Source organism: Mus caroli, chromosome 8 (genome assembly GCF_900094665.2).
Source record: "Mus caroli chromosome 8, CAROLI_EIJ_v1.1, whole genome shotgun sequence".
Classification (NCBI taxonomy): domain Eukaryota; kingdom Metazoa; phylum Chordata; class Mammalia; order Rodentia; family Muridae; genus Mus; species Mus caroli.
In genome coordinates, this window is record NC_034577.1 from 24,510,746 (window position 1) to 24,525,264 (window position 14,519).

A 14,519-nucleotide genomic window follows, 5' to 3' on the forward strand; every position below is an offset into this window, starting at 1 on the left:
ATATATATATATATATATGTGTGTGTGTGTGTGTGTATGTATATATATATACATATATATGCATATATACACATATGTGTGTGTAGACACAAATATATATTTACATAGGTATATGTATAGCATATATATGCTTAAATTTCATAACAAAATTATCTTGACAGAGTATCAAATATTATTTTACATTAGTTGTATTTCTGTTGCTGTGATAAAATATCATGACCAAAGGTAACTTAGCAAAAAGAGATTTTGTTTTGGTTTATGGTTCCAGAAGGCTAAGATTCCATTATAGCAGCAGTAGTTGGCAGCAACCAGCATTCTAACCAGGTCCCTTTAAATTAGGGATATTCTTTGAGACTTTCTGGTTGTGTCCATGGGGTCTGAAAAAAAAAAGTGGGGAAAACAAAAACAATTAGACATTCCCTAAAGCTTCTAGGAGAAGCAGCCCTGATTCTCAGTAGCAAGAATCGTGCCAGGCTTCTGAAGGGCAGAGTGGAAGATGATTGATTTGTGTTGCTTTTACACACTGTGCACATAAAAGTTTGTCATAATGCCAACAGGAAACTCATGAGATATATACATTATGTCATTTTGGTGCTATAAAACATCTAGGCTATCTTTGTACAACTGGAGCCTCAGTTTACAAATGAAACCCACGGGTGAAAAGGCTGTTAACACATGTGCTTGCCAGTGCTCAGACTGTTGCTATTCTTGCATCCTTAGGAATGAGGAACTCCTTCTATCCAGAACTGGGAATCTTCGCACTTAGGTTTGCAATGCATCATTCGTGGAGCGCCTGGCCACCTGCAGGCTTTCAGTCTCAGGTGAGGAGGTAAGGACTTGGATTTGTGGTCAGACAAATCTTCATTTCAATCCAATTACTATCTGGGTGACATAAAACAAGCCATTCAATCGAGCCTGTTGTCTCCTTTATAAACTTAGAGAAATAATTTCTACCTTATAGAGTGAGAGAAAGCATTTGCTGAAATAATCTATGAACAAAGTGTCCAAGAGCAAGCCTTATATAGATTTTGTTTTTAATAAATGTTATTTATTGTTGGTGGAGAGTATTACTTTGTTCTAATGACTCTGGGAAGCTTTGTCTCCTCCAGACAAGGTTTGGGTTTTTTTTTCCTACATTTTCTCATTTCTGTCAGATTCTGATGAAGGGGTGGTAGTTAGTGCCTGTGGCCAGAACTACAGCTACAACCTGGGGAGCTATTAACACAGTACAAGTGCAGAGAAAGTAGCTTTTAGAGATACGGGCATCACAGATCCATAGTATGAATCCAAGAGCAAAATGCACTATTAATAATATAAACTCATCCCATGGGATTGTATCACAGAGGAACAAAGGCAGAAAAAGTCGTGAGGAATTTCTTTCAGAGCTTGCACTTGGTTAGTTTGTTATGAGAGTCAACAGATGCTACAGTGCATCTCCACTAGCATCTAAATTACACTGATCCGATTTTCTTATCAGAGCAGCCCAGGCAAAGTTCTCTTAGAATGCTCAATACATATATACTATAGGTCTCAGTACTCTACAAGCTTCTACATGGGCAATCCTTGCAAACGTCCCTAAAGCTCTGGCTTCTTTACTCCTAGGGCTTTTCTTTTTAGTTTTGTCTATAATGGTAATTTGTGAACAATCATCAATTCTAGGCAATTTGCTACAGAAGAACATTTACACTTGCTTTTGCATTTTTAATTTTATGTTACATGTATGCATGTTTTATTTGCATGTTGGTCCTTGCATCATTTGACACCTCCAGCCTCATATGTAGCAGATACCTTGCATCAATCATAGTGCCAGTGGCTATCAGAAGAGAGTGTCAGATTTACTGGCATTGGAGATCGGGATAGTGATAAGACACCATGTGAATGCTGAGAAGCAAACCTATGTTCTCCGGAAGAGCAGCAGCAAATGCTCTCAAATTCTGAGTCATCTCTGCAGTCCCCATTTCTTTTTAAGAGTTTCTCTGGTTCAGGGGTTGTCTAGTCTTTGGTCCAATGTAGACTCAGTGTGCAGTGATTGAACAAAGTAATTACTGAGTGAACTGTGAAGATGAGGTGAGGGATATGATTGCTGACCTACAAACATGGCTGTCCTAGTTGAAAGGATTATGTACCACTATGATCCCCAACACACTGTCCAAAGACTTCAGAGTATCTTGATCATTTATATGTTTCTTATGCTTAGGAAATGGTGATGTGCATGGGAAAATCCTTCTTTGGTATTTTTGTTCCGCTCAGAAAACTGCAGTGATAGTAAATTGTTTCTTTTTTTCCTTTATTGAATATTTTCTTTATTTACATTTTAAATGTTATCCCCTTTCCCACTCCCCGTGAAGTCCCCTATCTCATCCACCTTCCCCCTGCTTCTATGAGAGTATTCCCCTACTCACCCACTCCTGCCTCCATGTCCTCTCATCCCCCCTATTAAGCCTTCACAGGACCAAGGGCCTCTCCCACCATTGATACACTGCAAGGCCATCCTCTGCTACATATGACTATGTGTACTCCTTGGTTGGTGGTTTAGTCCCTGGAAGTTCTGTGGGGTCTGCTTAGTTGATATTGTTGTGCTTCCTGTGGGGTTGCAAACCTCTTGAGCTCCTTCAGTCCTTTCTCTAACTCCTACATTGGGGACCCTGTGCTCAGTCCAATGGTTGGCTGTAAGCATCCACCTCTGTATTTGTCAGCCTCTGGCAGAGCCTCTCAGGAGATAGCTATATCAGGCTCTTGTCAGCATCTACTTATTGGCATCCACAATAGTGTCTGAATTTGGTGATTGTATATGGAATGGATCTCCAGGTTGGGGGGGGTAGTCTCTGAATGGCCTTTCCTTCAGTCTCTGGTCCACAATTTGTCTCCATATTTGCTCCCCGTGAGTATTTTGTTCCCCTTTCTAAGAAGGACTGAAGCATCCACACTTTGTTCTTCCTTCTTGACCTTCATGTGGTCTGTGAATTGTATCTTGGGTATTCCATGCTTTTGGGCTAATATCTACTTATTAGTTAATACATATCATGTGTGGATTTTTGTGATTGTGTTACCTCACTCAGGATGATATTTTTCTAGTTCCATCCATTTGCCTAAGAATTTCATGAATTCATTGATTTTAATAGCTGAGTAGTACTCCATTGTGTAAATGTGCCACATTTTCTGTATCCATTCCTCTGTTGAAGGACATCTGGGTTTTTTCCAGCTTCTGGCTATTATAAATAAAGCTGCTATTAACATAGTGGAGCATGTGTCTTTGTTAAATGTTGGAGTATCTCTTGGGTATATGCCCAGGAGTGGTATAGATGGGTCCTCAGTAATACTATGTCCAATTTCCTGAGGAACTGCCAGACTGATTTCGAGAATGGTTGTAAATTGTGTCTATTGCTAAAGGCTTTGCCAAAATATGTTGACTCTCCTGTGAGTTTGTGAGGAGTTCTTTTGTATGTGGGAAATACCACTGTGGATAGACCTGGTGTGAATCTTGGTTGCCATTTTTGTATCTACCTTGTAGATGCTTATAGAACCCTCACTCAGCTGACCTTGGTCTGGTTTCCTACTTCAGATTATTTGAATCAACTGTAAATGCACTACAACATCAGGACAACTTAGTCGAATGGAACATTTACAGCAACAGCAATTCATTAAGATCATTATCCTCGGTGACACAGGGCATTCCTAATCACCTCTATGATTGCTGTAAATTCCAATGACAACGAATCATTTGTATTCTTATATCCTAATATGTTTACTACTTACTACAAGTCTATTAAAACACAAATCTACGGTTATTGACTAAATACTTCTCATTTTTCATTTTTAAAGCTCCAGCCATCCATATTTTAAATTATGATCTACAAAGTATACAAAGACCAGTTTCACCTCTAAAAGGGATCTACAAAAAATGATTTTTAAATCCTGTCTACTGCTTTTTATTTTGACTTCCTCTTCTTTTGATTTCTCAGATTCTATAAACAGCCCCTGTGGTGAAGAGGAATCTTTATCATATCCCTTCATAATAACTAGTTACATAATAGAATCAGCTTTCTGCGACTTAACAATTGAGCATCCTCAGCTCCTTTAGTCTTGTTTTATAATTGATACCTTGATTAACTTTGATCCCATAGAATCTGCTTCACTATCTCTATTTGCTATAAATGTCAACAAATAAGATATGGGCATTGGAGAAGTAGAAAAGAGAACCTCTGCCCAGGTCTTCAGTGTTAGTCATTGTTAAGGAAACACTACCGCAACATATTGATTGCTTAAATACAAACGTTGTCCATTAACAAAGTTAGGTGACTCTAAGGTGAGGTCCCAATTAGCCTGAGATGATTGATGTTTTACTTCCTTCACTGAAGGCTCATGGAAAGAATCAGGCTTCCAAAGGGACCTGGAAGAGTCTCAGATATTTAAGTAACCTCTTAGGAAACAAGTGCATGGGGCATAGAAACAGAAATAGAATGTGCTGATAGCAAGTGCACAAACTCCCATGGAGAACAGAAAGGCCTGTCATGGCAGGCCAGAGCGGAACAGTAGCACTAATAACTGTGGGTGTCTCTGCTGGATATCTCGGCCATCATGCTGGCTTTCAGGATTCCCATCAGACAGTCTAGTTTTCTTGGGAGTCAGCAGCTCCTTATCACTGCTCCCATCCTTGCTCAAAAATTTCTTCTCTGATGTGACTACAACCACTTTCAGCATGCCTTCTTGTTTCTGTATGTTTCTGTCATTTGCATGAAAATTTTTGTAATAAGGAATATCTGGAAAAAAAAGAATATCTGATGAATTAAGTCATCACTAAATATGAAGCAATATAGTTGGCTAAAATTCTCAGGCCATATCATGTCACAGATAACTGATCAAACCTTCCAACATGTGCTAGACCCATCAGTTCTGCCTTTCTCTCAAAAATAAATCCTATGGTCAGAGTAACAGTTACGTGGTAACTGAACATAAAACAACAAGCATACAGAAATGACAGTGAGGATTTGTATCTATTGAGGCTATAGGTGTGAAACATACTTTGTGCAATTAAATAGTGATGAAATTTTTGTTTTAAATCTCCTTATTAATACAAAGAAAATGTAAAAATACTGACTCTAAATTATTTCATATATTGTATATGATATACTGTAAGGAATTGGTATTGTATATTACATTTAGTTTCTTGTTTGCCTATTTAAAAGTAAATTGTTTTTCATACAATATATTATTTTCACATTTCCCTCCCTTATCTCCTCTCAGATCTTCCTCACTTTCAAAGCCTTCCCTCTCTTTCTCTCTCTCTCTTTATCTCTGTCTCTCTCACTTAAACAATAGGTAAATCAAACACAAACCAATCAGAATAAATAAAAAACAAAGAAAATAAAAAGACCTGAAAAACAAACACACATATAACACATATAAATTTTAAACACATATATAATGTATATACTATATACATACATATCACACACATATACATACGTATATGTATATGTTGTTCCCCATATTCCCCCTTACCCACTCTTTCCTCTTCCTCTTCGTTGTATTTTGTATACAGACCTACTAGAGATAATTCTAGGGATACCTTTGGAGTGCAACACTGTAAAAGGCAATGGTGAAAAGCCAAGATGTAACTAAAGAAAGAGACATCCATGTCTATGCTCCAAACTAAGTTTAAAGCATGATACAGAAGATAAAAATGCTAATAGATGTAAATAATCTAAAGGAGTGAATAGTATTGGGGAGGAGGAAGGCTTTAATATCTGGAGGCTTTAAAATCCTCTCTGGTGTTAATAGTCCCCTTGGGGATGTCTGTGTGTATATAAATCCCACTCTACATGAAAGCTACCCAGCACTGTGAGGGGCAAACTACTCTGGATGCTGATGCATGAAGAATGAGGGGATTTAGCTGTTTACTTGCTACAGAATGGATGAGACAAAGCATAATGCTGATCATCTTTTTTCTATGACTTTTTAATTAACTTTTATAATTTTTTACATCCCAAATATTGCACCCCCTTCAGGTCTCCCTTTCCCAGAGTTCTTCACTCCAGTCCCTACACTTTTACTCTGAGAAGGTATTCAAATCTGGGGATCCCTCTTCTCTAGAACATCAAGTCTCTCTAGTAAAAGGTGTATCCTCTCCTACTGGAGCCAGACAAGGCAGTCAGTCCTCTGCTACATATGTGCTGGGAGCCACAGAGTAGCCCATGTATGCTCTTTGGTTTGTGACTTACTATCTAGGAGCTCCCAGGCATCCAGATTAGTTGACATCTTGGTCTTCCTATGGGGTTGCCATTCCCTTCAGTTTCTACTGAGACAGATGCGGATACAGAAGTAACACTGATCTTCTATCATTCCTGGGGCTTTGCATGTTGATATGTGTATACAGAACAGGACTGGTGCAGAGACTGTTTCAAAATATGTTGAAGCATATAGATATAAATCAAATGCCATTCTTACCTTTCAAGACACATGAGGAGTGAAATGTATTATGTACCATTATAAACAATAACACATGAGTATTTTTAACTCAAACATCACAGCAATACAGAAAAAAATGGAATATCAGAAGAGTAAGGGAATTAAATCTTAAAGATGAATAAAGTTTCTACAGGAGAGACAGGAGAGAGGTTACAGAACGAAGCAGATCCCAAAAATGAATATTTGTGAAAAAAAAACCACTTGTTTCACAGATATTCAACTTTTGCATGTGAAAGGAGGCCCAAGTGCATGAGCCCTGGGGCAGAGGGAGCATCTAGAAACTACGGATTGATAATTACCATGTAATAGTATGCAGCTCCCGTTTGATGGAGATTATGCAGTAACCCCAAGAACTGTAGTAATAACTGGTTTTAATACAAGTTTTGTTTATTTTAATAAATATTTAGTATATGTTTAGAAGTTTCTTTGCAACATAGCTATCCTACTCAGCTTCAAATTTCCAGTTGATATAGCCTACCATCATCTGAAATAACTTCAATTGAGGAATTTCGTTGGTTAGGTTTGTCTATGGAAACATTTATAAGGTATTATCTTGATTATTGGTTAATGTAGGAAGGCCCATCCCACTGGGCATTGAACTCTTCCTTGGGCAGGTACTTGGGTTAAATTTAAATGTATATAAAAGAAAAGAAAAATTAAGGGTCACCCTAATATTGAGCCAGTATCAGTTTTTCTACATGGCTCCTGCCCTAATTTCCTTCAGTAATGGACTGTGACTTCGAAGTGTGAGCCAGATAAATCTTTTCCTTCTCTATGATGTTCTTGGTTATAATTTTTGGTCTGTTTGTGTTAAATCACAGAGCCAGAAAACAAATGAGACAGCCAACTTATCTAATATATAGGATTAATTCATACTAATACTTCAGAAGGAAGTCTGAGCTCAATGAATGTGAGTCTTGCCTCTGACCAACTGGGCAATAGGAAAGAAGTTACTTAACCAGGCCAATTGGGGGAGCACCTCATAGAGGCATACAGGAGGGAGGAGGGGATGGGGACTTGTGGAGCAGAAACTGGGGAGGGGATAACATTTGATATGTAAATAAATAAAATAAACAATAAAAAATGAAAAAAATCAGACTTACTACAGCTATGGTAAAGATTAAATCAGTGATGACTATAATGTTATATGATGAATACAGAATGACCATGGGCATCACCAAGTCTCAGAGACAATTATTTGCAAATTTATCTGAGTCATCCAAACTTCTTTAAACATCAAAAACCTCCTTATATAAAGTAGAAGTATTCTGAGCTGTGCTGCTCTTCGCCAGGGAATGGGGGCACTTAAAAATTCCTTGGCTCCCTCCTACCTAAACTTATATTTACCTCAGTGACCCCTAAAATCCTCTGTAGACCACAGTATGGAAAGTCCTGACACTGTACAGTTGCCTTCCTGCCAAGTGAATTATTGAATAAACAGATAAATTGATCTAGAGTTCTCTTCTGGAATTTATTTTACTTTTTATTTCTTTTGGGGAGCATCAGCATTCAAAATGTTCTTTTCTTTAATGCTACAGCATTTAGTGTGCCATTTAAATTCTATAGTGAATTTCAATCTTGCCTGCTTTATGTCCTTTAAGTTAGTAAATTTGATAAAGTATCACTCAAAGAAAATTTTACTACGTTTCTATGCAGGATATGCTTAAGCAAATCAATAAAGTGTTTGTCTCTTCTGTGCGGAGAGCTTCTGAATGGCAGGGATCCCGTGGGAGCATGGCCTGGCAAGCTAACAGCATCTCTAGGCAGATGGTAAAAACCACAACTAGTCCAGATCCAAGCTATGCATGACCAAGCGGCAGCTGAGTTAGCTCTCCCCTGGCTCCAGGGTTGTAAATGATGCAGTATTGCCTTATTTGCATATTACTATTTTAATTCGTCAGTAGATAATTTGTAGAAAAAAAACTAGACTTGCATTTTCTATAAGGGCATTTGTCTGTTATATGTTGTACCACTGGAGATTGGATCTAGGGTTGAAGGCATCCCAGGCAACAGCTAACCTGCCAGCCAGGTATTCTGAACCTTACTGACAGTCTCCCTTTGATGAGAGTTCCAAGAATAAGTAATATTCTAAAGCTAACTTATGCCACCTGATGATTATAATAGAGGCTCTGTGCCATCAATTTTTCTCTGAAATATTCTGCAGTCTCATTTCAAGTTTCAAACAGTGGATTAGGAGAGAGAGAGGAGAGAGAGAGAGAGAGAGAGAGAGAGAGAGAGAGAGAGAGAGAAAAGAAAAGAAAAGAAAAGGATGTTCTGTGGGTAGATGGCATAAGAGAGATCCATCTACAGTACTGACTCTGTTTCACAGGGTAAGTGCATTTTAGTTATCCTACATTAGATATCATTGGGCAAGTTATTCCACTGCTGTAGACATAAACATTATTACTTAGCTGTCTCCTGTGAGACTATGGCAGTGCCTGGCAAATACAGAAGTGGATGCTCATAATCATCTATAAGATGGAACACAGGGCCCCCAAAGGAGAAGCTAGAGAAAGTACCCAAGAGCTGAAGGGGTCTGCAACCCTATAGATGGAACAACAATATGAACTAATCAGTACCCCCAGAGCTCATATCTCTAGCTGCATATGTAGCAGAAGATGGCCTACTCGACCATCATTGGGAAGAGAGGCCCCTTGGTCTTGCAAACTTTATATGCCCCAGTACAAGGGAATTCCAGGGCCAAGAAGTGGGAGTGGCTGGGTAGGGGAGCAGGGCGAGTGGAGGGTATAGGGGACTTTTGGGATAGCATTTAAAATGTAAATGAAGAAAATATCTAATTAAAAAAGTTTTAAAAAACATTATTACTTGACTCATAAAGATGCTCTACGCATAACAAGTGCAGGCAAGAGCTTTGATACTAGAAAGCTTACAACTATATTGTCCAGAGATGGGGGAAGATGAAGTACCAGGAGGAAAAGCTAACAGAAGTGAGGGAGTTCATCAACAACAGTCAGGATCAGAGTTTATAACACAGGGATGTCCAACTTAGAGCTGACCACAACCTGTGTCTGCCCTGGTGCCTTCATTGGTACAATGAAGATATTATCATCCTTACAAGATGGTTATAAGGGACAGATATAACTTATATGTGAGTGCCCATGGACTGAGAAATATTGCTTCTTTTTAGGTGATTCATTATTTAGAACAATTTAATCTTAATTTTATCTTCATTCACACTAAAGTCTGAAGTACATGAGCCATGACAGAGCTGTCTGGAGGAAATTACTGTAGCCATGGTAATATTCTGTATTTATACTGCCCAATATGGGTGGCCCATGGCTGTATGTAGTTTAATCAGGGCAAATGTAGTTTGGTTAAGAAACTAAAAATTCAGATTAATTGAATTTTAATTAAGTAAAAATAATTAAAAAAAAAAAAAAAACAAACTCTTTACTGAGGTGTGGTTATCACATACAAGCTACTGCCAATAGTTGGAGAAAACCTATCCCTTCAAGTTGTCATCTGATCTCCACATCGATACCATGGCATGCTCACTTCTATACATGCACACACTGGGCTGCTTATTCTTAATAATATGTATCACTCTAACCTTATAGACATGTATAATCTATGATGCCATCACCCATGATGGCCAGAAGCATGTTAGTTCCTAGTTATCTCTCAGGCCCATTTTGTAGTTGTTCAGTATAAATATAGCCAATAATTCTAAACATATATATTTATTAGTCATGGCCATTCTGCTGAACAGTATAGCTTTATAAATTATTTACCATGTGTAAGTAGCATGCCTTCTGTTCAACCCTTCCCTACTTGTGCCATCCTGCCAACTCTGGCACCTTGCACTGCTCTTATTTATATAACTTTCATTATTTGATTATTTGAATTTTTGTACAGGGCTCATTTTACCTTATATTATGCCCTCTAGATCCAGGCATTAAATGGCAGGGGTTCCTTCCTTTTCGTGTTGAATAATACTTTAGTGTTGAATAAATTGAAAACACTTTGCTTTAATGGAATATAATATATTTTCCCATCCATCCATCTATCCATCCAACTACCCACCCATCTGTACATCTAAAACTAACATTGTTTCCGTATGTTGGTGTCCAGATAACTTTTCCTGTTCATGGGATTTAAAAAAAAAATCTGACAAAGCCAATTGAAGGGGAAAGCACAGAGTTCTAAGTTAGAGTCCACGGGGGCAGGGAAGTCATAGTAGTAGGATCACATTGCATTCCTAGTCAAGAAGCAGAGATCAATGAACACGGGTGCTCAGCTCAAATTCTCTGTAAAGTCTAGCATCCTAGCTTCGGAAATATCACCCACAATGTTCAGGCTGACTCACCTCATTAACCTCATCGGAATAATCTTACAAGCATGCTCAAACACCCTTCTTGCAGGTGATTCTAAATCACTTGTCAATTATGAGCTAACTCCTATCAATAATATTGCAAGGAATAGTGGAGGGCAGTTTTCCTAAGTCATTCATTTTGGTCATATACAAATAAGTAAGATTTCTGGATTATAAAGTAGCTATAGTTTTCATTGCTTAAGAAACCTCTTGACTCCTTTTCATAATGCTATGCCAGTCTATATTCAAAAAGCAATATGGAGCCCTTCCGTTTTCCCAACACACTTGTAAACAACTACTGAATTTTGTTTTAAAACTAATAGATATTTTATCAAGTATCGGTGTGATATGTCATTTTTCTTTAGATTGAAATTTCCTAATGATATTAGGCATGACATTGGACATATTATCACTTACCTATTGGCTAAATTTTACCTTTATGTAAATTTGTTTTATTTGTTCACCTTTTCTTTTTTCTTTTTTTTTTCCCAAATTCCTCTTCTGGTTCTTCACTAATATATTAATTGGGCTAGCTATTTAATTTACTTTTTAATGTAGCTGGATTGTAGAAGTTTATTTATATGTTAATCTTATTTGGCAAGGATTTCTCCCATTACTTGCAAAGCTCTTCCACTCCCGTTCATCTTACTTGTTTGTCTTTTTGTCTGTTTGCTTGTACTTTAAGAGCTATACATAGAAATTTTCCTGAAATAAATGATACCAATAAGATCTTCCCTACATTTTCTTCTAGAAGTTTTATAATATTGATTCTCATGTTTAAGTCACTGGTTTACTTTGAGTTGATTTTTTTACATGGTGAGGGTGGAGTTTAGCATAAGGAAGAAAAAGTCCAATTATATGTGCAGGTTTGTAGATACTCATTTTCCCCCATTTACCTATTGTGTAGTCTTGATGTCCTTGTTGAAGATTAGATGACTGTCGGTGTATACATTCAATTCTGGGATTCCTAGTCAGTTCCATTGACCTATGTGTCTAATTTAAGACCAGTACAATAAAGGTCCAATCACTATAAATTTGTGCCATATTTTAAAATCAGGACTTTTGATCCTTCAGTTTCATTTCTTTCTCAACGGTTATTTTTTAACTACTCACAATATTCTAGTTCCAAATGGAATTTAGTGTTTCTTTTTTTCATGTTTCATTGAAATTGCTATAGGGGTCTTGATAGATATTATTACAAGAAAAATCAGTATATTGCTTTGAGTCACACAGACATCTTAATGATATTTATTCCTCCAGTCCACAAACATATAAGAAATGCCTGAAATATGATTTTAAAAAGACACAGGTGTCTAATGACAAGTGTATGGCACAATGTAATTTAGTATAGAATTTGGACCCACCAAAGCAGCCTCATTATGCATAAATCCTTTCCATAATAACTTTCCAAGAAGTGTGTTATTTTTCAAAAAGCCACGTAGCACAAAAAGTTCTTAGAGTTAAATTAATGGACCCCATGAACACCTAAAATCATGATGATTATGTCATTTCGAATATTTTCCTGGGGAAAGAATACACATATATTATAGAACTCATGAAGAACATTGTGTCTGGAATATAAGCAAATAGGAATGTACCTGATCCTTAATCCAGATGTAGGTTTAAACATCAGAAGATGTTTTGAATGATAAAGGCAATCACAGCCACACTATGTCAATCGCTGATGTCATTAATCATTCATGTGAACAATAAGCTATGAACTAAATTTTCAGTAAAAATATGCAAATTATAGAATTAAGAATAGTGTTCAACTACTACAGATCAAAATTAGCAAGTATTAACATATTTAATTGCACAATTGTTGCTTTAAATTTAACTAATTCCCTTTTAAAGTGTTAAAATATTACAGACTAGAACAGAAACAATCTAAAATGTTCATTCTTCTGTACTTCTAGCCCTGTTCCCCTATAACAACTATTGAGGAATAATGACCTATCACTACAGCTCGTTTTCATACACACACACACACACAAACACACAACTTGTTTTCTTATTTTTGCACATTCACATTCAGGTATATTTTCCAAACTGTTTGTAGATGGCTGATTATCATCCCCATAGTTGACCACATCCTAGGCCCAAGAACTTGTGAATAGGCAAGGAAACTGTTTGGTTCCTCCCCAGAAAGAAGCTAGACCTGTAGACATCTTAATGTTAGAGTTTTGACATACAGAGCTATAAGAAAAGGATTGTGGGTTTGGTTTTTGTTTTGTTTTGTTTTGGTTTTTGGTGGGGGGAGGGTTGTTTTGTTTTTGGTTTGGTTTGATGTTGTTGCTGTTGGGGCTTGTTCTTGTCATTTTTTCCTTGACGCTGTTACACAGAAGTTTCAGCCCTCCCCCTAGATGCCTATAATAAATCACTCCATATAAGTTGGTGAAAGACATGGCAATAGAGATCAGCCACTTGATCAAAAGATAAATTTGAATACTTTTCTTGCTCGGAACATTTGCCTTATTTCACAGGCAATAGAATGGGACATGTGACATTCTTTCACAAATGAAATGTCAGCAGAAGGGTGATGAGCGCCTTGTGTCGTAGCTTCATTCCAGTCGGGTTCATTTGCCTTCATTCTGTCACAAATGCTTTTCATAAAGGCTGCTGCCACCTGAGACCAGCTGATCTAAGATGGTTATGTAATATGTTGGAACAAAATAATAACAATCACTTTTGGTAGCTATAAATGACTGCCAGTTGGAGGTCCTAAGATACAAGATACGGCTTCAGTGAGCTTTATGATAGATGTCTATCAATTTATTCACAATTACATCAAGTTGTCTTCAAGACACCAGTATGTGCCCACCAGCATTGCTGCAGCATCTCTTCCACACTTTTGATTAACAAATAGAGTTGGCAATTCCAACCCTTGTGCTCCTCATCAGAAAAAAACTGTATCCCATTCTTTTAGCCCACATTTCTCTGTCTTCATGACAAGTTTTCCTGTGTATTCATTATTCAATTGTATTTCTCCTACAAAATGTTTTCAGGGTCATTTTGCTTAGAGTTATTTGTAATTTTTATGAAATAGTTTCTGAGGTACCTATATACTATAGATATTATGGTTTGCTTTACCCATTCTCTATACTTTTAATAAGTCACTGAATTCTTAATTTTAAGATAGCTTTCACTAGACTGGAATATTGAATATATATAAACTGCTTTCTTGACTTGAAATACAACTTAGTCCAAACTAATCATTATGGTGTGTAATCACTAAGACTGGCTCATTTAAAAATCCAGTTGAGTGCTGCTGCTTCAAAGTTCCCACCAGACATTGATAGGATATTTGATAGATCAAAAAATATGAATATACTAAGTTCATAAGAAATTTTTAAAAATATCAAAGTGCAAAGCAAGTATCAAAGTGAATCCAGAAATTGATAACAGGTATTATAGTAATTTGGTAACATATATTGACAGTCATGAAAATACAGCCAGAGTCCATATTGATTGTTTTTCTCCATGTAAGCCCTTTCTTTTACATAAGTTCCAACAGATGAGATTTTTTATTTTTTTTAATTTTTAATATTTTTATTACATATTTTCCTCAATTACATTTCCAATGTTATCCTAAAAGTCCCCCATAGCGCCCCCCACTTCCCTACCCACCCATTCCCATTCTTTTGGCCCTGGCATTCCCCTATATTGGGGCATAAAAAGTTTGCAAGTCCAATGGGCCTCTCTTTCCATTGATGGCCGA